At 45.6% G+C, this 23,692-nt stretch overlaps 1 protein-coding gene across 1 annotated transcript in view; it reads left to right on the top strand.

The window, feature by feature from the left end:
* LOC126522045 (cytochrome P450 3A24-like) overlaps window positions 1-23,692 on the top strand; it is a 281,688-nt gene that overhangs the window by 159,725 nt on the left and 98,271 nt on the right. The window contains exon 2 of the mRNA XM_055066225.2: window positions 11,940-11,999. The gene's annotated coding sequence lies outside the window, so the exon portion shown is untranslated. The remainder of the gene's footprint in view (window positions 1-11,939; window positions 12,000-23,692) is intronic.

Genomic DNA, 23,692 nt, shown 5'->3' with positions numbered 1-23,692 from the left:
GTGGTGGAGAGGGAGGGGAGTATAGATGGAAGGGGAGAGGAGGAACATTCTTCGAAATGCACGCGTGTTTCTAAGCCTCTCGTGTTCAACAAAACAAAAAAAGCAGAAAGGAAGCACAAAGTGAAATTCCAAGAAGCGAGGAATAGAACAGAACACTAAGCAGCCACGAATAAGCCTGTGTTAATAAGGATATTTAAGGATGTGGTAGGAAGAAGGCGGCGAGTGTACCGGCATGGATGCCAAGGAAAATGTGAGCCGTGCGCTTACTGTACGCACCGCAGCTGTGTCTTGAACTACAGTTCACCTCGCTCGCATTGGGGATAAAAATAAGTTTGATGGGAAGGCGCTGCAGAGGAGAAAAGGCCGAAGGAGCAGAGATGGGTTGTCAAGCTATCAATCACACATCTCTCCGTTGTGTTAAGAAACGTGTTCCTAACAATAATAAAAGAAGATTTCACGATAGGGTTAAAGGTCAACCCGACAGAGACGGCAGGCGGGTTTCTGATGCCAGTCTTAGCGTGCGGCGGCAAAATATTTCTTGGGCTTCTCTGTTCCGGCATTCCAACGGTATTTCTGCGCGGCATTGTGATTAGGTCGTTTGTGTTTTCGTTTTTTTTTTCTTTTCAGGAAAGGGATTCGTAGAACGCAGCTCACGGGTTCCAATGCAAGTTAACGACGAATGTCTGAGGATACTTGCCGATGCCGAGGCCAGCCGAACGAGGTCAGCTTGAATGTTGAGACGGAAAATGGCGCCATTTCGTGAAAGAAAATAAAAAATAAACAAAGGAATGTATGATTGCTGCGAGCGTGTTGCCTGGGTGACCACACTTCTTATATTTTGTACTTTCGGGGCCGCAAGTTTAAATTCACACAAGGTGGAAGAGATAAATGTGCCCATTTTGCTGGCACGAAATTGTCGTTGCCACGTTTAACTCTGCCGATTAAGAGCAATGTTAAGTGTTCTGTCCCGGCACCAACACAGCTCTCACATCATATGCGCACTTACCGAGGGCCAAGTCAGCTTGGAGGCTTCTTTATTTCGCAATTTTCACGCATTGCGCGATGACCTCACCAGAGGTAAACTACACTATAGGCCCGCCATATCTTTTGCCCTCTCTGCTCTCTCTCTCTCTTCATCTCCATACCCCCTTCCCCCAGTGAAGGGTAGCAAACCGGACGTGCGTCTGGTTAACCTCCCTGCCTTTCCTGTCTTCTATTGCTCTCTCTCTTGCCATTGTCAACCTTCAGACATGAGGAACATGATGCTTACGTTCCCACTCAACACTGCGTGAAATTGTTGAAAATTCAGACTTTGTAATACTTGTCTGCAACGTTACTTGATTGATTGATTGATCGACTGATTGATTGATTGAGAAGGTTCGACGTTCTAAAGCAGGACTGAGGCTGTGAGAGATGCCGTAGTGTGATGTTCCTTATCAATTTTCCCCGACTGCTGTTTCTCAACACTCACCGAAAGTTCGGGTGCGTGAATGTTGTTGTGCACTCCGTATCGGACAAAATGCGACAATCAAAATCAAACCGACAACGTAGCGTTCAGCAGTAGAATTTCATAAAAACCGAAGCCACTGAGCCGCCACGGTTTGTCGCTCGCGACGTTCCAAGCAGTGATGTTGCGATGATCGTAGCGCGCCGTTTCTTGAAAGCGCATGCCCCAACGCACTCCTAGTTCGATATCATAGCGGCAGAATTCGTACGGACACCTTCACATTCTACGCTGCATAGATTCTGCACTGCATATAAATAGATCTGCTTTGGAGCGTTTTAGCGTGCAAGGGCAGCGCAATTGCCTGCGCTGCATCAGCAGCGACGTGCCGAGTTTGCTAATTTCGCTTGTGAGACGGTACCACTTGCAAGTCCTGAATGCATTTCACATATATTGGCGCTCATCACTATCATCACTGTTAACGCCTAGACAACCAAACGAACACGGCAGTCGTTGTAAAACGAAATGTTCTTAGATGTATGACATAGCAGCAGAGAACTACAAACACATGTAGCGCAAACTACGCACTAATACATGTTTCCTTTGAGACACAGCTCTCAATGTGGCACTTTAGGCTAGTGCCACGGCTGCTGGATTAAAAAAAAAAGAAGAGAGAGAGTGCGGCCTGCCGCGTTAGGCGGGCTGCAACGGGTGCGAACGTGACAGCCGTAGTTGAATTCTCGGCCGCTTGGCTGAGCCGAACGGCGCCAGCTGCCAGGGATGGGACGCGGCGGGCGACGGCGTCCCAAGTGCGTTCCTGACGCTTTTTTCACGCCGGGACCGAGCAGCGGTTTCTCGACTGGTGGCGCCACAGCGGATCACGCCGTTTTCGATGCACGCGGTAGGGCACATCTCTCTCTCTCTTTCTTCTTCTTTTTTTTATCCAGCGGTTATGCGCGTGTTAAGCGGCGTGTATCCTGTTGTGTACTTTCGTCATGAACTATGCACGTCATTTAATTTTTCGTCCCATCCATATGGGAGGAGGTGGAGGAAGAAAGAAAGAGAGAAGGGAGAGATGTTAACCAGAAATGCGCCTGGTTGGCTACCCTACTCTGGGGAACGGGAAAGAGGGAATAGAAAGATAAGATATAGAGGGGAGGGGGGAGGAAAGATGCGGGTGAGCTCGCGCACGCACGTGGAGGGCGTGTGTGAGCCTGGAGTAGCATAGTAGGCATGCCATTAGGCAGCCTTCTCCAGGTTCCATTAAAGAGCATCTATTTCTATCTCTCTCTCTCTCTCTGTCTAACTAACTAAAATTATTTAACGTAATTCGTCCGGCACTGCATTACGAAAGGACGCTTTTTGATGCATCTAAATATTTTTATTGCTTTCAATGAGAAAGAAACGTTCACTGATATGAAAAGGTAGATCCCTTCGCAAGGAAAGTAAGCCTCAACTTTTGGACGCTCGGGGAGCGAAGGATAGTATTCGCGCTTTCAGATATAGCAAAGGCCAGCTCCTTGCGACAAACTTTTTCTCTGTTCTTGAGTATGGGTATTCTTTTACTCAAGTGTTATTGAACCGCGCGTGAAGGTTGCGAGCACACATACGTCTAGCAACATGCTCACGCGAACTGCTCATAACCATGCCCGATCCCCCGCGTTAAAATATGCATCAGCGAAGGGGTTGCTTCGTGCCCCTTTCGTAACTGGCTCCGAGGAATAGTTTTCCCAGCGACGAACACACGCCTGGACGCTTCGACGACGTAGAAAGCGGTGTCGCGTGCGAGCACACGGCGTATCGAAGCCAGAAAGTGACTTTCAAGTACGCACGAAACGCCTTCCCTCTGTTACGCATTCGCGTACAGACCCAGCTGCTGCAAGTTTAGTCCCACGGTGAACGCGCACGCAGCAGTGACTTGCGAAACGCACGGACGCTGTGCGTTCGCCAGTGCGTTCGCTGATGCTCGGCGCCCTCAGTCAGCGACCCGTCAGGAACACGCGGGGGCGTGGGAGCCGGCTGCTAGGCGAATAATGGCGGGAAGCCACGCTAGGCGGCCGATCGAAAAAAATACAGAAAGAGAACAAAGGAGAAAAAATAAACACAAAACTGGTAAAAGGAACGGGGCAGGCGCACACGAGAAGCTTGTTATCGCTGTCACGTCACGCATACTCGCCGCTCTGCGTCGCGGAAGAAAAACAAGGCGCCGCCGTATAATGCCTCGCAATTTGCATGTCCTCGGTGCAGCGGTGATGCGTCAGTATCAGTTCGAGCAGCGACGAAAGCACAGCCCGGAAGCGTTAAAGAAAAAAAAACACTCCTGTCAGTTGCGAATATCAATTACAGTAAAAGCGACGCGAACCACTTCGACGTAAGAACCCGCGGCGCCAACTAATTTTCTTGTGCGGACTCCTTCGCTGGATGAGCACAATAGAAAAAGAGAAAGAAAGAAAGAAAGAAATAAAGAAAGAAAAAAAAAAAAAGAGAGAGAGAGAGAGAGAGAGAGAGAGAGAGAGAGATAGAGAGAGAGAGAGAGAGGTTGTGGTCTATAAAGGAATGGACAGTCGAAGGCAGCGTGTTTTCACGTTGTCTATTACTTGTTGTCACGTTGGTGCACGATGAGCGGTATATCGCTTGCGCGCCATCTTTCGTCGTATGTGTGTACGTGTAAAGGGAAGTTGCGCCGCAGAGCAAATGAGCTATGCGACAAAACGCAACTTGAAGGCACGAAAGCCACAACGATGCGCACTTTAAGCAAGTGCATCGTTTACGTGGAATTAGTTGTGTCCAGTCAGTCTGTCTATCATATAACACCAATATTCGTAAAGCCGAGCATGTCTCACGAGGGAGCTTATATGTTTAGGCAGTAAAAAAGAGAGAGAGAGAAAGAGAGTGAGAGAGGTTGTGGTCTATAAAGGAATGGACAGTCGAAGGCAGCGTGTTTTCACGTTGTCTATTACTTGTTGTCACGTTGGTGCACGATGAGCGGTATATCGCTTGCGCGCAATCTTTCGTCGTATGTGTGTACGTGTAAAGGGAAGTTGCGCCGCAGAGCAAATGAGCTATGCGACAAAACGCAACTTGAAGGCACGAAAGCCACAACGATGCGCACTTTAAGCAAGTGCATCGTTTACGTGGAATTAGTTGTGTCCAGTAAGTCTGTCTGTCATATAACACCAATATTCGTAAAGCCGAGCATGTCTCACGAGGGAGCTTATATGTTTAGGCAGTAAAAAAGAGAGAGAGAGAAAGAGAGTGAGAGAGGTTGTGGTCTATAAAGGAATGGACAGTCGAAGGCAGCGTGTTTTCACGTTGTCTATTACTTGTTGTCACGTTGGTGCACGATGAGCGGTATATCGCTTGCGCGCCATCTTTCGTCGTATGTGTGTACGTGTAAAGGGAAGTTGCGCCGCAGAGCAAATGAGCTATGCGACAAAACGCAACTTGAAGGCACGAAAGCCACAACGATGCGCACTTTAAGCAAGTGCATCGTTTACGTGGAATTAGTTGTGTCCAGTAAGTCTGTCTGTCATATAACACCAATATTCGTAAAGCCGAGCATGTCTCACGAGGGAGCTTATATGTTTAGGCAGTAAAAAAGAGAGAGAGAGAAAGAGAGTGAGAGAGGTTGTGGTCTATAAAGGAATGGACAGTCGAAGGCAGCGTGTTTTCACGTTGTCTATTACTTGTTGTCACGTTGGTGCACGATGAGCGGTATATCGCTTGCGCGCCATCTTTCGTCGTATGTGTGTACGTGTAAAGGGAAGTTGCGCCGCAGAGCAAATGAGCTATGCGACAAAACGCAACTTGAAGGCACGAAAGCCACAACGATGCGCACTTTAAGCAAGTGCATCGTTTACGTGGAATTAGTTGTGTCCAGTAAGTCTGTCTGTCATATAACACCAATATTCGTAAAGCCGAGCATGTCTCACGAGGGAGCTTATATGTTTAGGCAGTAAAAAAGAGAGAGAGAGAAAGAGAGTGAGAGAGGTTGTGGTCTATAAAGGAATGGACAGTCGAAGGCAGCGTGTTTTCACGTTGTCTATTACTTGTTGTCACGTTGGTGCACGATGAGCGGTATATCGCTTGCGCGCCATCTTTCGTCGTATGTGTGTACGTGTAAAGGAAAGTTGCGCCGCAGAGCAAATGAGCTATGCGACAAAACGCAACTTGAAGGCACGAAAGCCACAACGATGCGCACTTTAAGCAAGTGCATCGTTTACGTGGAATTAGTTGTGTCCAGTAAGTCTGTCTGTCATATAACACCAATATTCGTAAAGCCGAGCATGTCTCACGAGGGAGCTTATATGTTTAGGCAGTAAAAAAGAGAGAGAGAGAAAGAGAGTGAGAGAGGTTGTGGTCTATAAAGGAATGGACAGTCGAAGGCAGCGTGTTTTCACGTTGTCTATTACTTGTTGTCACGTTGGTGCACGATGAGCGGTATATCGCTTGCGCGCCATCTTTCGTCGTATGTGTGTACGTGTAAAGGGAAGTTGCGCCGCAGAGCAAATGAGCTATGCGACAAAACGCAACTTGAAGGCACGAAAGCCACAACGATGCGCACTTTAAGCAAGTGCATCGTTTACGTGGAATTAGTTGTGTCCAGTAAGTCTGTCTGTCATATAACACCAATATTCGTAAAGCCGAGCATGTCTCACGAGGGAGCTTATATGTTTAGGCAGTAAAAAAGAGAGAGAGAGAAAGAGAGTGAGAGAGGTTGTGGTCTATAAAGGAATGGACAGTCGAAGGCAGCGTGTTTTCACGTTGTCTATTACTTGTTGTCACGTTGGTGCACGATGAGCGGTATATCGCTTGCGCGCCATCTTTCGTCGTATGTGTGTACGTGTAAAGGAAAGTTGCGCCGCAGAGCAAATGAGCTATGCGACAAAACGCAACTTGAAGGCACGAAAGCCACAACGATGCGCACTTTAAGCAAGTGCATCGTTTACGTGGAATTAGTTGTGTCCAGTAAGTCTGTCTGTCATATAACACCAATATTCGTAAAGCCGAGCATGTCTCACGAGGGAGCTTATATGTTTAGGCAGTAAAAAAGAGAGAGAGAGAAAGAGAGTGAGAGAGGTTGTGGTCTATAAAGGAATGGACAGTCGAAGGCAGCGTGTTTTCACGTTGTCTATTACTTGTTGTCACGTTGGTGCACGATGAGCGGTATATCGCTTGCGCGCCATCTTTCGTCGTATGTGTGTACGTGTAAAGGGAAGTTGCGCCGCAGAGCAAATGAGCTATGCGACAAAACGCAACTTGAAGGCACGAAAGCCACAACGATGCGCACTTTAAGCAAGTGCATCGTTTACGTGGAATTAGTTGTGTCCACTCAGTCTGTCTATTATACAACACCAATATTCATAAAGCCGAGCATGTCTCACGAGGGAACTTATCTGTTTAGGCAGAAAAAGAAAGAGAAAGGAAAAGCCATTTAGATTTACATATTCAACTCATGCTAACTCTTAAGCCTGATTACTTTCTTCGGGACACCTCGTGATTTTGAAGCTCATTTGGAGCAGTGCTAAACTACAGGACAAGAAAAAAAAGACAGCACAAGGGCACAGCCTAAGAACCAGTTTTTACATTAAAGAACATATATACTAAAGAACATTGCGCAAATGTTTGAAAGCACCTCCTCCAAATACGTTTCAGAATGTGCTAGCAAGCTCAATTTTAAGCCCACCTCGAGATATTCGGAGTGTACAAGGATAACCGGCTGTGGCAGTGTCAGCTTGCATTGCACCTGTTGACATAACAGCGTTATCTGTCAACCGGATATGTACTGACGATGACGTCATTTCCGTTACGTACTATGTGGGGCAGGAAGTAGCTCGAACGACAGGCTAGAAAACGCTTGTGCTCAAGGAATTGTAGAGCGGGCCGTCTCCAAAGAAGGCATTTAGTGTGATATGAGACAGTGATAGCTGTCGCGACGACGACCTTGCGCTCTGGCCCTTTGGACAGCAGCAACGTTGCGCCGCCAACGGCGATTCGACCAAAACGTTCCAGTACGTTCTCCAACATTGCTGTAGCCCTAAGCTTCGATTGACTTGATTACGATGACGCCGCGACGTGGTGGTGAGGGTGACGGACCCACATTATAGAGTTAATTACCCTGTCCGCTTTGCTATTACTGTTTTTATATAAAAAAAAGACTGAGTGCCAAATTAATCCATCGCAGGAAAGTAGGGTGCCTCGATGCGAACGCAGCCGTTGGATCAAGGCACCCTATGGAGCAAAAATGCTGTTAGCGCCATCTTGTGGATCGTTAAAGACCAAATCACTAAAGTATTTGTATTGCGTCTGTGTTCTCACAGAAAGGCGGAAAATAAGAAATACATTGCACGCTAAAACTGTCGCTGCCAACGCCTTTGCACCAGCGGGCAGATATAACACGGTGGCAGCAGTATAAGTTTTGTGTGCTCTAGTCGCCGTCAGTGTCACAAGTTGGCTCCAGTAGCACTGGTCTGCGGTATTTCGGTATTCTGTAAAGACTATTACGTTTATCGACGTGCTAAAGCTATAAGAACACCGTTTCTAGTATTGGACAAAGAGAAGATAGCAGCCATCTCCGTAATGATTACATGTACGGTCGCATCAACACCACAGAGAAAGACAACGCAGTAGACGCCATCTAAATCCAGTGACGTGATCAGGCCTTGGCGCAGGACATTTGCCGGTGTGAGTCACACGCGCCAGGCAAGGGCAACTTACTCGGTCGGTGCATTGTCTATGCATGTAGGTGGCGCTGGCGTGCCTTTGAGCAACTTCGCCGGCCGACGTCGAGCGTGAATAAGTGAGCGGCGTTGCGAGATATATCCGAGTGACACACTCGGCTAACGCCAGAAAAGCTGCCGACGGGAAAAAGTTGCCGGGTCGATAATTACGGGCGCAACAAAAGCGCAGTCACGTGAGGACTTTCGAGACCAGAGCAACGCTGCGTCATTGTTCGGTGCCGCGAAACGAAGTGGGCGTCGACGCCGTTCGGTGCTTAATTATTAGGGCTGCGTATGCGCGCTCTGTTGCACGCTCGGACTCAGGCGTACGCGTCCGCGTCATTGTTACGTGAGCCGGCAGCTTCGCACAACGAGAGACGCCATCGGCGGTCGAGTAAACGGTGTGGACGGTAACGTGATTAGCGAGTAAAGAAGATTTGCGAAGGATGGTGCTAAGCTTGAGCCCTACAAAGAGGTACCGCCTCTAATGGAATGTGGAGATAGCTCGCTTTACTACGAGCCTGTTATCTACGTGTTTTCTGGTGAGAAAGCGCTAAACAGTCAAACACACAAACGCTCACCGGCGTGCACGAGTATTCAGAGCTGTACGTTTGGAGTCTAATCGAAATGACCAGGGCCGGTATTTTGTAGCGATGCCTTTTCCGATTCTATGCCTTTTCAGGCTTTTCGCGCTTGGCCACTGGTCAGAGCGACGGTCTTCCCACATTATCAACGCGATCAGGCGGCCTTGTGTGGTGGATGATAAGAATAGCATATAATAAGGCATAAGGCATCGCTACAAAATAGCGGCCCAGTTCAAACGCGAAGCTTTCTCTCACGAGGCTCCCATCTGGAAGGAGAGCGAGTTGTACATAGATAACACAGGGAAGGCAGGGAGATTAATGTCAAGAGAAAAAAAAGATATTGTTTGCTACTGGACAAGAATATGCGGTCCACGTTTATGTCTTCGGGCCTAATTAGCGCGAGGAAACGCAGCGGGGTAATATCGACAGAAGCATACAGTTTGTTCTCGACTACGTCGCATTAGAGCTATCACATTAACTATCATTAACTCGCATTAACTATCAAACCAACTAGCCCAAAAGTCCGCACTCCTGTAGGGTCACGTTTACAACTCCAACTTTGAGATGCACTAAAATTAGATAATAATTTTGTAAGAAGCACGTAGTATACTAAGTGGACAAAATTGATGCGCTAATGTGTTCTACATTGCTCAGCATATACCACTGATCTGCGAATAGGACTGCTGAAAAACACTCGGCAACACTATTTCATGTAGTTCGTAAGCTCATATGCAAAAAAGAAAAAAAAATGTCCTGTTCCAAAATGCTCTAACAGATACAGTTTAAAGAAGTGCGATATATCTGCTTCTGGAGCAGTGTTGCGGCTTTATGGAGATTATGCCTCATTTCTTATCAGTTTTCAACAACTTTTTAAAAAGTTCAATGACGCCCTGAATGGAAATTTTCCTTGATAGAGTCTGTAGAATTCAGCTTTCTGTCTTAAAGGCAGCACATTTCGTTCGGAATAGTTGAGCGGTCGTCTAATAAAACCATTTCTACGTTCCACGTCTATTTAATCAACGAGCCGGAGTTGGCACCGAGATTAAGCATCCTCTTAAGGCCTTCCAAGTTTTTGTTGGCTAAATTTCCTGGACCTTTTGCAAACGATGTGTTCGGAATGTATGCAGCACAACTGTAATTTTATATTCTGGTTCTTACAGTGACGCTTCACCTTAAGCACTTTCTTTCATATAAAATACTAAGAAGAGAAATCCATGAGCCCCTAATCCATGAACCTCCAATGATTCCGAGTACAACGGACTTACCGGACTTTCGCACGTATGATAGTTTGGACTGAACGTTTTACGACTTGATGTGCTTACTTGTCTTTTCTTTAATTTTAAATGAACAAACCATACTGTTCTTGGTCATATTACACACGCATAAGTTCCCTTTCCCCCCTCTTGCTAGCTCCAAAATTGGCTCTCGCATTATATACGAGCTTTTACGGTAATCCAAGGTATACCCGCGAGGAAATTATACCACTTTATTATTGTTTCTTTTTTTTTATTTTCCAGTAGGGATATTATGGGACATAGGAGTATCCGGTTTCATTCTTTTCCGTTTCATTCTTTTTTTTGATGGGGCTGGCAACCCTTTGCCCATGTGTGCTTAACAAACCACCCGTTAAAGCGTAGTACGTATGGCCACCCCAAAGTCAAACGGAGCGGTGGGAGCAGCCGAGCTATAGAACCACGGACCCACCCTGCGTGTAGGCCGCTTTTGAATGCCCGTGAAACCGGAAGGAGTTTCGGGTCGAAGCGGAAGTCGTTTGTGCTTAACCTCCTTCCTGTTCCTCGTGGGTCGCTCTGAGTTCCTGCCTTTTCCGCTATACCCCGTTCACCTTTCTGTAGCGCGATGTGTGGTTCTAAAGCCCCCCCCCCCCCGCCCTGTTTTTCTTTTTTTTGCTATTTATACTACAGCAATTTCGAGACTCACTTTCATTGGCGAAACCGCTCCAAGGAGCAGTCGAAACGAGTTGCGGTCCGTTGGAACGTGGGAAAATAACCTAAATGCCAAGTTTAGATAGTGCGATAACTTCACGAAGAGTGCCTCTAAGTGTATTTGCTGCACCGTTGTAAATATTACCGAAAGGAAAAGTAGCGAAATAGCTGACTAGTTGCGTTCACATAAAAGGAACGCTTTACCGCCCTACTTTACCAACAAATAATGTTAGGTTAGGTTACCCCCTCCCCCCTAAGAAGAAACAAAAAAAAAAGGAACACGTAACGCACGTTATACTTTGTCGTTACTCCATGCTCAAAAATTTTACACGCTGCTTTTTGTTCGCTGTTACAGACGAAGTAAAACAACATGTATTTTGAAAAGAAAGTTCATTGACAAGAGCCTAGAGTATTAGATGACGAACTTTATAGTATTTACGACCTGCTGTTGAACTTGAGGAATAGTTACTTTCATTTAAATTAAATTATGAGGTTTTACGCGGCAAAACCACTTTCGGATTATGAGGCACGCCGTAGTGGAGGACTCCGGAAATTTCGACCACCTGAGGTTCTTTAACGTGCACCTAAATCTAAGTACACGGGTGTTTTCGCATTTCGCCCCCATCGAAATGCGGCCGCCGTGGCTGGAATTTGATCCCGCGACATCGCGCACAGCATCCGAGCACCATAGCCACCGAGCAACCACGGCGGGTATAGTTAGTTTCATTTCAAAGTTGGCATCGAACGCCTTGACTCGCTTCTTGGTAACCATGTTCGCGCCCACACCAAATAGGGGCTCTATAGATGCACTCGGAAGGGGGAATGGGGGAGTATCTCGTGACGACATGACGCAGGAAGTGGTCACGAGTGAGCAGGACATCACGTCATATTGGCACCGTCGTGTCCTTAGCTGCTACTCGCTGTGAGTGTCGTTGTAGCAGCGAACAGGTGACAAAGGGTTGGAGCGAGTGTCAAAAATGTCGCGGGGTCCCACTCCCTCGCGAACATCTCCCTCCTGCGTCATGACGTCACCACACCGTCACCTCATGGGAAACTAAACTGAGGCTGGCCCTCCTCAAAGCTCTCTGAGGCTTTCGAAAATTATCATTTAAGTAGACCTTTAAGAAAACGTAACAAATACATTTTCCAGCAAACAAAGCATTCAGCTGACGATCCGTCTTCTTCGGTAGCACCACACTCTGTTTCTTCGAGCGTCGCTGGTTTGCTTCATTGCAGTTTTCTTTTCCAGGTTCAAATGGGAAAGGCACAAAGAATGAACTCTCCCGTCTGTGGATACCATCTACTGAAGGTACGTATACGTGTGACTCCCCCCCCCCCCTCTCTCTCTCTCTCTCTCTCTTTGCGCTTCTTTTCGGGTTTTCATGTGCATGGGCAGAGCGCCTCCAGTATGCGGTCAGTTCGGCCAGTGCTTTCCTGAAATCTGTTTGTTTTCTACCGCCTGTGATTTTTGGACATATTATACTCACTTTTGTAGTCATACTGTAAAGTAGTCACTTTTGCAGTTATACTTTGTTGTAAGCGTAATATTAGAATGTACTCCCATTCAAAGCCCATGTGACGAATTCCTTCCGGCTATAGATACAGACAGGGACAATTTGCACGCATAAAACGAACATTTATAATCGAAAACAAAAGCAAAACAACGAACAGAACAATTATAAACAAACAGCGAACACGCCTGATGAACCTCTAAACCCGTACAATATGTAGAGTCCTACTCGAAAGCATACGCCCGAACCGTTGGCGTCGAAGCTCACTTGTCACGGTCTCGGAGCAACCTACGAGGCACAAGACGTGTCAGGTCGTCACGTGGTATGCCTTTGCACACGAAGCGGCTCACGAGCTGCGACGTGCGGAAAGCCTGGGCAGGCCTCCGTGACACAGTGCGGGGCCGGAATGGCCGCGGGGACCTGCTCGGCAACCGTGGTGCACCGTACCCGGGCGCACTCTTGGGGGACGTCGGGCCGCGGTGCGTTCCCGGTTGGTGCCCTTCGCCAGGCCAGGCCTTATGAGCCGACCGCTGCCGTCTCCAGAGCGCGGCTAGGCCCACGTCCGCACTAGCCGTAGGCCACGTCGCCCGCTGTGGTGGTTGTTGCCGTTCCTGTTGTTGTTGTTTCGTTGTTTTTGTTGTTGTTTGTTGTTCCTTAGTGAGCTGGCGACACCCACCCTGAGGGATAGGCCAGCAATCGGGCGGTGCAAGAGGGCAAAATAAAAGCAATGAAATAGCTCATCGGTATCGCTTGAGGCGTCGCGCGCTTCCACCACCGGCCAAGCAACTCGACAAAACGCAAGCGGTCGCGTTTCGGCGACTTCAGACAAATACATACCCACACCCAAAATACATTAACAAAATCACGGGGGGCAGGGAAAGCGACAAATGTAGGCTATGTTCAGAAACAGGAACACTAACACACATAATGTGGGAATGCACCTCGCTCCCGTTCTCTCATCCCCCCGTCAGCAGCGAGACTGACTGGACAGCCTGGCTCAGTTCCGGGGACGTCGACCGACAACTTGAGCTGGTGGACTGGGCGGAAAAGGCCAAGCAGGCCCAGGGCCTTACTTGAGCCCTAACCCTCAGCCACGTCCCTCTTTACCCTTCCCCCTTTCAATAAAGTTTATTACCACCACCAAAGCAAGAAAGCAAATACAAATTTTGAGGAATGTAACTTCAATCAGAACTGGTAACTGGAATATGAGAATTTGCCCGATATAGATGTGAAATCTGTTGTGCCTACGTATTATAGAGTATAAAAAAAGATAAAAAAAGATGTGAATTACAATGACAGAGACGAAACGGGCTATCTCACCATGCTCACGCTTTTTTCATCCTCCCTTTCCTTGCGGTCTCGCGAAAACTCTGTTTATAGTTGTTGCTGTTGCCTCAAAACATAGCTCGTACCGACTAGGGGTGTTGGCCACGCTGCCGATTTTAAGAAGTGCACCCAACAAAAGACAAAGTGAGCTAAAGAAGCAAACAATCAAGAAAAGAGACATTAGGAAATCTAAACATTGCAAAATATTGAGAAGGCTTATTCACAAAAAGAGTCAAAAAAGAAAAATCTAGTACACCGCGGTTGGTAACCTATTGCAGCGTAATCTTCTGTACGCTTCAAGGAGCTTATGTATTGCAGTAATAGTGGACCCGTGGCTTGGGCCTATTTTACCGGCACCGCAGGACAGCGAGTTTTAACTTTTGCATGTCTCGAGGGCCACTACCCTTTTTTGTCTCACTCTTCGTTACTCTAATTACACGCCAAAACTCACGACAACCCATTGTCAAAACATTGATATACGGGGTGATCATTTTTACGTTTGCCGGAATTTAAAAAAAAATCGCCCGTGACTGATTGCATAATTCATGTCCTTCCACCGGATTATTCAGAGGCACATTACTAACACGTCGAATTGGAATACATATTCAACACATTCGACTAATTAACGAAATCACTAATTGACTTCTTAATTTACTACACTACGGCACATATTGCAATTTACGTATGGTCGCCGGTGAGTTTGCAAGACGTATTCACTTGAAATAAATCTCCAGAATGACACCAGTTTCGGGGTATTATTTCCCAAAGTGGGGGACGAAGTGCATGGACGTTCCAGTTACTGTTGTAGTTCAATGCATGAAAGTTCTTTTTGTTTGAAGTTTGAAGTTTATTGAATACTTAGTGCAGGTACAGAAGTATAGATATTAGTACAGCAAAGGTCCCATAGTGAAACGCTGTAGTGGGACATTTGATTACGTTAAAAAAAGATGCCAATAGTACTTAACAGCAAAAAAAAAAAAAAAGACTGCGGAATAAAAATATACAAATATATATACAAATACATATTGAGGCAAAACATTAATACATTGGAAAATATAAAACGATAGGGATAATGCATACGCTTCAGTAGGAAATGATGCAAAACAGTATTCAAAACAACAGAGTTGAAGTTCTGTTTAAAATACATTCAATAAACGGTGCTGTACTTTAACCACGAAATTGCGAAGCTTATGTTTGAACTACGACCCAGAAAAGGCACCCTTAATGTTATAAGGCAAAGAATTCCAAAGTTTGATGAAAACAAATGTTACTCTTTGAGAACCATAGTTAGTTCGTACCTTGCGGAGTATAAAATTGTAACTGGAAGAAAAGCGCATACTATTTGAATTAATAACGTGTTAGATACCGACAACTTTTAGAAGGCTTTGGTCTTTAACTGCTTCATAAGCAAATGTGCAGGCATTAAATTTGATTAGATTGTCAATATTCAGCACGTGTAGTTCTCGGTACAGATCAGTAGCACGTGTATGTTGGTTGCTCCAGGTGAGAATGTAAATGGCTTGATTGTGTACATGTTGGAGGGAAGAAAGGTGGCGATGATATGTTTGGCGCCAGGAAGCAGCACAGTAATTTAGATGACTGTGAATGAATGCATAATATGAAGTGATTAAAGTAGTTAAGTCAAAGTAACATCTAGCTTTTAGTAATACCCTAATACCGTGAGAAGTTTTCCGCTGCAGTTCATTAATATGCAAATTAAATTTTAAGCGGGAATCAAGCTTGATGCCTAGAAAGAGACAAGGATTTGATAAATGAATAGAATGCGTATTTATAAAGGGCCATAACATGCGCGTTATTTATTGACCTGGAATCAATAATTAAGAACTTAATTTTGGAGGGATCTATCAAAAGCTTAATTTAGCACACTGTGCGCTAGAGTTAATAAGTTATGCACTAAACGTTGTTGTAATGTTGCTTATAGAATTACTCGAACATAAGAGAGTCGTGTCGTCGGCAAATAAGATGCATTCTGATAATGTGGTTAGACACTGTGGAGGGTCATTAATGTTTAGTAGAAATAAGAGCGGGCCCAGAATTGAGCCTTGCGGATAATAATTGCTCGCGATCAGATAAGTAACTAGGGAAGAGATTAAGAGAGTTACCACAAATGGCATAAGATGAAAGTTTAGAAAGAAGAATGTCATGATTAAATGTATAAAAGGCGTAAGTAAAATCTAAAAAAAAAAGCGAATTAACGAAGTTGCCATTGTCAATTTCTAGTTTACATTTTTCTGTAAAGTAAATGAGGGTTAGGTTAGCCGAATATTCTTGTCTAAACCCAGATTGATTCGGATGAAATAGGCTAAATTTCGTTAGGTACTTGGACAGGTGAACATGAATTAGCTTTTTCAATTACTTTGCTAAAAAAAGTCGAGAATGGATATTGGTCTATAATTAGAAATTAAGCATTTGTCGCATTTTTACATATCGTAATAACCTTACTCATCTTTTACTCTCGGGGAAAAACACCACTTTCAAGAATTATATTTATTATGTAGACGAGCACATCCTCAATATTGTCAGCAATCATTTTCACATGGTTAGCAGAAATATTATTGATACCTGCGCTAGAAGACTTTATACTACTTATTGTTCTCCTTACTTCCTCTGGGGTAGCAGGAAAAAAAAATGAGTGACCGCAATGAACAAGTACGCCACGCGTACTGGATGGATCAGGTGTGGGACAGGAGTAGTCACTAAATGCGTTAGCGATATGTAATGGGTCAAATATTACTTATCCTTCATGGTGAATGTAGGCTATAGGCGGAATAATGCTTTTATTGAGAAAGGAATTCATCAAGCGCCATTGTTTTTTATGTCTGAGCCACCACAAATGATTTCGTTTTGACAATAGCGCTTTTTTGGCATGCTTCATTAGAGCATTCAGTGTGTTACAATACTGCTTGTAACGATCAAGCAGATGTACATTAAATGGTTGTCTTTTACACACACACACACACACACACACACACACACACACACACACACACACACACACACACACACACACACACACACACACACACACACACACACACACACACACACACACACACACACACACACACACACACACACACACACACACACACACACACACACACACACACACACACACACACACACACACACACACACACACACACACACACACACACACACACACACACACACACACACACACACACACACACACACACACACACACACACACACACACACACACACACACACACACACACACACACACACACACACACACACACACACACACACACACACACACACACACACACACACACACACACACACACACACACACACACACACACACACACACACACACACACACACACACACACACACACACACACACACACACACACACACACACACACACACACACACACACACACACACACACACACACACACACACACACACACACACACACACACACACACACACACACACACACACACACACACACACACACACACACACACACACACACACACACACACACACACACACACACACACACACACACACACACACACACACACACACACACACACACACACACACACACACACACACACATATATATATATATATATATGTGTGTGTGTGTGTGTATATATATATATAAAGGTTATTTTCTTACGCAGGCTATTAAGTAATCCCCCCTGTCAACCATTTGTTTCTACTGGAAGAATAACGTTTATGGCACTGTACACATGTTGTCGACGAAGATACGCAGTTGAATATTATAGAGATGAAAGCGGTGTATGCTGATTCCGTATTTTTCATTGAGGTGACACAAGACCGATCAGAATTAGATACCATTTCCATAAATTTCTCGCGATCAAACTTATTCTTAACAAAGTTCACTATATTAATGCGAGGACTGTTCTGAAAACAAAGTGCATGTGGGAAATGATCTTTAATATTGCTTTGAAGAATGAATGTGGAGGGAGTATGAAGAACGTTCGAAATCGCATGGTCAATAAGTGCTCCCAAACCATTATTAGTACAGCGAGTGGGAAGCGAGGGTAGATATTCAAGACCATATAACCTTAAGAACAGCTGACATACTGAGTTACATAGGAGGAGGAAGCAATGTTAATGTCACCCACGATGACAACGGACTTTCTTCCTTTGAAACAGTGTCAAGAATAATGTCGAATGCTTCAAAAAAAAGCAGGAATTGGTGAATGCAGTGATCGATAAATGGCACCAAAGACACTACAGAGTGGTCAACCTCAATCCACACCGACTCGCAATCACAGATATTTAAGTCAAGATCAAGCCTACGCTTGTATCTGATGTCGGACCGAATAAACATGGGTGAGCCACCATGTTCTAATGAAATGCGATTGCAATATTCTGAATGGCGTGATGGAAAACCATAAAGATTTTTTCTCGGAATCACTGAACCATGTTTCAGAAACACATATATTTGAGAAGAAATGAAGACGAGAAGACAGTAGTGTCTGTTTGTGAAAATGCTTGTGAAGACTACGTGAATTGAAATGAAGCGCTGAATGATAGTTATGCGAAAAGTAGGATTGGATATCGTAAACGGAAATGTACGACATCAGATCAGATCAGAATACGAGGAACCGAAAAACGAAGAAAGAAAAGAGAAAGCCTATTCAATTTAAGTGAAAATCGCCAGGTCCGAGTCACTCATTATGCGAAAAACTTTGCTATCAGTAGATTGCCTCGCCTTGATGACGCAGTCATCAGTCCACGAGAAAAACCCCACTTCTTTCCTTCCTTGAGTAGCAAGGCCTTGCTGAATAATTGCTTTTTCTGTGGAGTGAGGTGGTCATTGAAGAAAACAGCTTTGCATCGTGCTTAAGATGTAAGTGGAACAACAGCGCGTTCTTACGGCGAACTTGATGGCGCATACCTCCGAACTGGTGTCATTCTGGGAATTCGTTCTAAGTGGATAGGCATTGCAAACTCAGCGGCTACAGTAATACGTTAAATAAAACACAATAAACTGTTAAAATACAAAGGCAACGAAACTGCAGCACATTTCTCGCGGTAACGAAAGCGTTCACCGGCCGGTGTGTCAGTTCCTCCTGCTTCCTTGCACATCACCTATATGAACTACTAATTGCCTTCATCCGAGAACGTGAGAATGGTGCTTGGGCGCGCACCGAGCGCTAATGAACGTCGTGACGCAATCCTACTTTCCGGCAGAGGAATGCGTCGTCATCCACATTCTTGTCTTGTGCCCAGGGATCTTCAAGGGTGTATATTGACATGCTATTTTCGACAATTCATTTATTTGCGTTAAATGAAGGTCGTAGACCTATTAGCACTAGCAGAAATAATGAGAGGCCCCTTAGCGCCGTCAGTAATGTAATATAACAGCTTTTTCGCAGCCAGTTCTGTTTCTTTTACCAGGATGATACTGTGTTCTGACGTCATGACACAGTATGCGGTCACATGGAAGCTGTACATTGTGACATTTTGGCGCTCGCTCCGGTTCGCTCGGTCACGTCGTGTTCTGCTGCTGCTTGTTGTGAGAGCCAATACAGTAGCATTGGGGACGACCAAGCTAGCCAAAACGAGTATCGATATTTCGCAATGTCCTGCTCTCACGTTACCAGATACTGTGTTGTGACGTCATGACACAGTTTCCTCCTGAAGAATGAAACCGAAGCGTTCTATAGAAAAGCCATTGCATTAAATTATTAAAGGCGCTCTGAGGTTTGTCGCGATGTGTAGAGCTATTGGACCTTCAGTTAATTCAAGAAAAGAAAAAGAAATGGTCGAAAATATCATGGCAGTACTCCTTTAAGGCATAACGATAGCACAAGTGACCTCAAAAAAGAAAAAAAAAAGGCCACTTTTCGCAGCGCTCTGCATTCTGCTTACCTTAGTTGTAAGCTGGGTGCAGCACAATAACAGGGAAAAGATGCCTGGAAAGTTTTCTTTTATATGGCTAGCTCATATGAGATACATAGATGTTATCTTCGTTACTCACTAGTTATGATTGACTGCTGGTAAAGGTTGCATAGCCGTATAGAGTATATTCGGATTAGCGCAGTGCTGTCTCCAGAGTATAGTAAACCATTCTAGGCTGTAAACGAAATGGCATTTCCTTGTGATTTAATGCATCCTCTTGGATACAAAAGAGTAGTGGAATACGTGTATTACATATTACACTACCCCCCCTCCCCCCCCACCCACACACAAATTGTTGATGAAGCCTCATTGAAGCTTGTAGTTTTCAAAAACATTACAGACGCTTGTCTTCATAGGCGGAGATTGTCCCGCATTTGCAAGCTCACGCCGTGGTACAAACGCAGCGGTTGTCTGTCCTACACATAAAATTAACATAAAGCGCACTGCAAGACCTCAGGAACTTCTCACACTGGCCACATCGGCGATTGTAGGGAATGAGGTTCTCATTTAATGCAGTTGGTGTAAATGCCACATTGAGCTTAAGTTCACCAGGCAGTGAGGCCTCGGTATAGGCACATGAGCAAGCCTTCACTTCTTCACTGCTTGGCTATTGTTAAATCTGAGCGACAATACGCCCATAATCCTCCTAGCCCAAATGGTTACTATCACATGCCACATTGTATTAAGAAAAAGACTAGCAAAAAAAGGCGCAAACAGGAAACATACAAAAAGACAAGAAAGAGGCTGAGGAGTATGTTGTTATGAAAATGTATGTTTCCTGTGGGCGTCATTTTTGGCTTGTTTTTTCTTAATACAATGCACCAAGTAGCCCAACAACGTGTTCTGCATGCCACATGCTCTTTTCACTTGTAAGCCCACGAGGCGGCCATGTGAAAGCCAGACAAAGCAACACATAGCTCCAGCTGCTACTCAGCGAGACGAACACGAAGCGACGAGGCAATCCGCGTGCTCTGTTCGGCACCGAGGTAGTGGGACGGAGGCGTCAGATGAACGGCCTTGGCAGGAATCCCAAACCGTCCTCGATTTACGCGGGGTACACGCACCCCCTGTACATTGCGGCGCGTTTCCCATTGCAGCCGGCAGGCCGCGGCGAGGAAAACCGAAACGCGCCACACTCGAATGCAGAGGACCTTGCTCAATTACGCGTCCGCGTAGGGTAGTCTGCGATGGATGGATGAGACGTCCGGTGCAATGCGGGCAAGTCCCGCGGCGGGGTCGGATTGCGTAGCTGGGCGAGAGACTCCGCTTTCGCTGGAAACTCAATGGGGTTTCAGGCGGCATCGGGCCGTGTCTCTCCAGTTCTTCCTCGCTTCTGAGGCTCGCGACAGCCTTGCTGGGTTTTCTTTCCTGCACATCCAGCAAAAAAGGCGTAGCCGCCTACTCCTGTACCAGTGCTGCGATAATCTCACATGGTAGGTGTAGGAGGAACGAAATGGAGAAGGCAAGGATGTTAACTAGAAATGAGTCTGACTGTGCCCCTCCCTGCACTGAGGGAGGGGCACAGAGTACTAATTAACAAAAGCTAACAATACTACATGTTTTATGAATTTGCGTGGCTGCGAATTCGCTACGAGTGGCGACCAGTAGGAAGAAGTAGCGCCTACTTGTCACATGGTTCCTAGCTCTTTCCTTCTTGGTCAATGAAACTTCGCCTGTTTTCTTTACTATCATTGTAGATATCACACAACCTTGAAGTTCTTAACAACCCTATTATTGCATTCCATTCTCTACCTGCTTGGAGGCTGAAATTCTTGATAGGCACTCGGCTTTGCCAACTTAGTGTGGGGAATTATTCGTTTTTAGTCTTTGAACACCACGCTATAATAGCACCTATATCTAGACGAGGCTATTCTTGGCCTGCTACTTTTGTTATTTGTACACGAACGGGCAATGCCATTAAGTGCGCTCAACACTCGGTTAATATGAAGGATTCGCCATGCTAGCGTGCACACGTACGTAAGTGACACCGGCAGCAATCATAAGAAACGTAACAGCATTCAAGCTCTGCAGCTTCAATGTCGATATCGAAGTCCGATTGGCCTTTCAGTAAAGATAGGCCGCTAATGGCATTACAATATCTATATCTCGTTACACCTTTGAAACCCGGGACAGGGGGTCGAAAGTAATAAAATCCTTATTCCACATGACCTGTGTACCTTTGTCGGAATGCCGTAATACGAGCAGTCCGAGATGCCACTAGAAACAGTGCATGAAGCGTTTAGAGCTGATATTTCATATTCCGTCGCCTGTCAGGAACAAAAGAGGCCGAAAAAGAGTCAGATCGTTGAGCAGACGTTTGTCATGTACACACAGTGAGCTCTAATCTGAGCCGCAACTAATTTTGGAGCGCTGATAGGACATTCTAAGCAGGACACGCAAATTGCACGCAATACATTGAAACACACAAAGCGGAAAGAAGAAAAAAAGAAAAAAGAGAAAAAATGCCGGTATATGAAAGGAAGCTATAAAACCTTTCATGGTGGTTTCAACCCCGTCCGGACGCGAGCCTATGACACGGCTTCTAAGGAATCTGCTGTTTTGTTGGCAGCGACTGAGTCAGGAAAAAAAAAGGAAACTACAAGGAAACAAAAAGGACGCATTATCACCCAAGTTCCTGCCCCTCTGCGTGCTGTATTGAGAGCCGCGCCTTCGCTCTACGTGCCAGCGAGCATCCCAGAATCTCAGCATCCTGTCGCCAAAGAACTTGGCTCGCGTTGTTGCGACCAAGACGTGACGCTCCGTATACAGCTAATCGAATTTCACAATTCGCGTGCTGCTCCGCAAAAGCGCGAAGCTTCCCTCTCAAAATAATAGTGTTGTCTGCGAAAGTGTAAACGTGTTGTCCATACAATTTATATGAGCCGCCTATAAACTCATGGACAGTTCATGCGCCATTCGCGTGGCAAAGGTGCTTGCACATCTTCGATTCTATAGAATCCGTTGAAATAGCATGCATTTTGCTTTCACGATATCTATAGGCCACGCACGTGCAAAATTAAATGTCTGTAGGCGGTCGAGTTATTCGATAAGGCATTGCAGACCTAAATGTGTCCGGACCCTCCTTCTGTGCGGTGCATATAGTCAGTTATGCTGGCTGAACCGGAATGGCGCTCTGACGTTATCGCAACGCAGGAACCACCAAAAAATTTGGAGGACGCTTAAGCTTCGCCTTTAAGAGTGGAACGCGATAGCATTTAAAGATCCCTGACTGCTTCTCACGCTTCCTGGCAACTGCAGCTTATGTAACCGTGATGTTTGCCGGGAACGCTCGCAGTGAACGTTATGCACGAAGGCGGGCTTTCTGGCAGAAGCGTGGACTGCGATGCGGCGGAAGCGAGCGCCATCTGGAATTGTTTCAAGGAAACGGGTGCGCCGTTCCGTGGACTCCGAGATATTCCGGCGTGCGCAAATATTGCAAGCCGTGGCTTGTCTATGTATGGTGCAAATGCTGGAAAATGGGTTTGATTGAGTTATCGCGTAACATAACTACATTTTCTCGTATATTCAAATTACAATCCGACGCTATCATGTCTGTAGGTTGTGTGTAAGTCGTACTTTACGATTTTTCTACGTATATCTAGCTTGAGAAATACAATTAGTTCAGTACCTTCCATGCGTCACATGGCAGGCCTGGGTATAGGTTATTCGAAAATTTTTTTTTGCCGAAGTAACGTCCGACGCTGGGCCCTGACGCCGACGCCGGGTTTTCTGCAGCACGGTGCCCTTAACGCTATCGCGTTAATAAAGAATCAAACATCATTTTGTCGATGCCCACGCTGGAAGTATTGAAAGGGATGTAAGCTCCTGGTTCGCTAAAGAAAACGAAATTTCGTTTCTTCGTGCGATGAGCTCACGTCAAGCTTATGATTCAATTAACACTCCTTAGGTCATTCAGGAGCGTTCGTCTATTCCCGTTTGGGCAACATAAAATCGGATCAAAAGACGGTTTATTCCGAGCATTCATAATCACGGAGGAAAGATGTTCTCAAAACTAATGAATCTCTCTCTACTTTCATTGTATTATTGACAATTAGTGTTGCGTTACTTCCTTGGCGAATTGTAGGTGAGGGTGCGTCGAAGTCACTGTGCACAGAACTCTATAACGCGTCACCCGAGGAGTATAGGAGGGGTGTAGGACTGCTTGAGTTTTTTTACTGCCCTACCTTCCGGGATCGGCTCACACATTTAGACGGCACGT

Source organism: Dermacentor andersoni, chromosome 6 (genome assembly GCF_023375885.2).
Source record: "Dermacentor andersoni chromosome 6, qqDerAnde1_hic_scaffold, whole genome shotgun sequence".
Lineage (NCBI taxonomy): Eukaryota > Metazoa > Arthropoda > Arachnida > Ixodida > Ixodidae > Dermacentor > Dermacentor andersoni.
The sequence above is the reverse complement of the archived record's forward strand: the minus strand, read 5'-3'. Positions and strand labels throughout refer to the sequence as shown.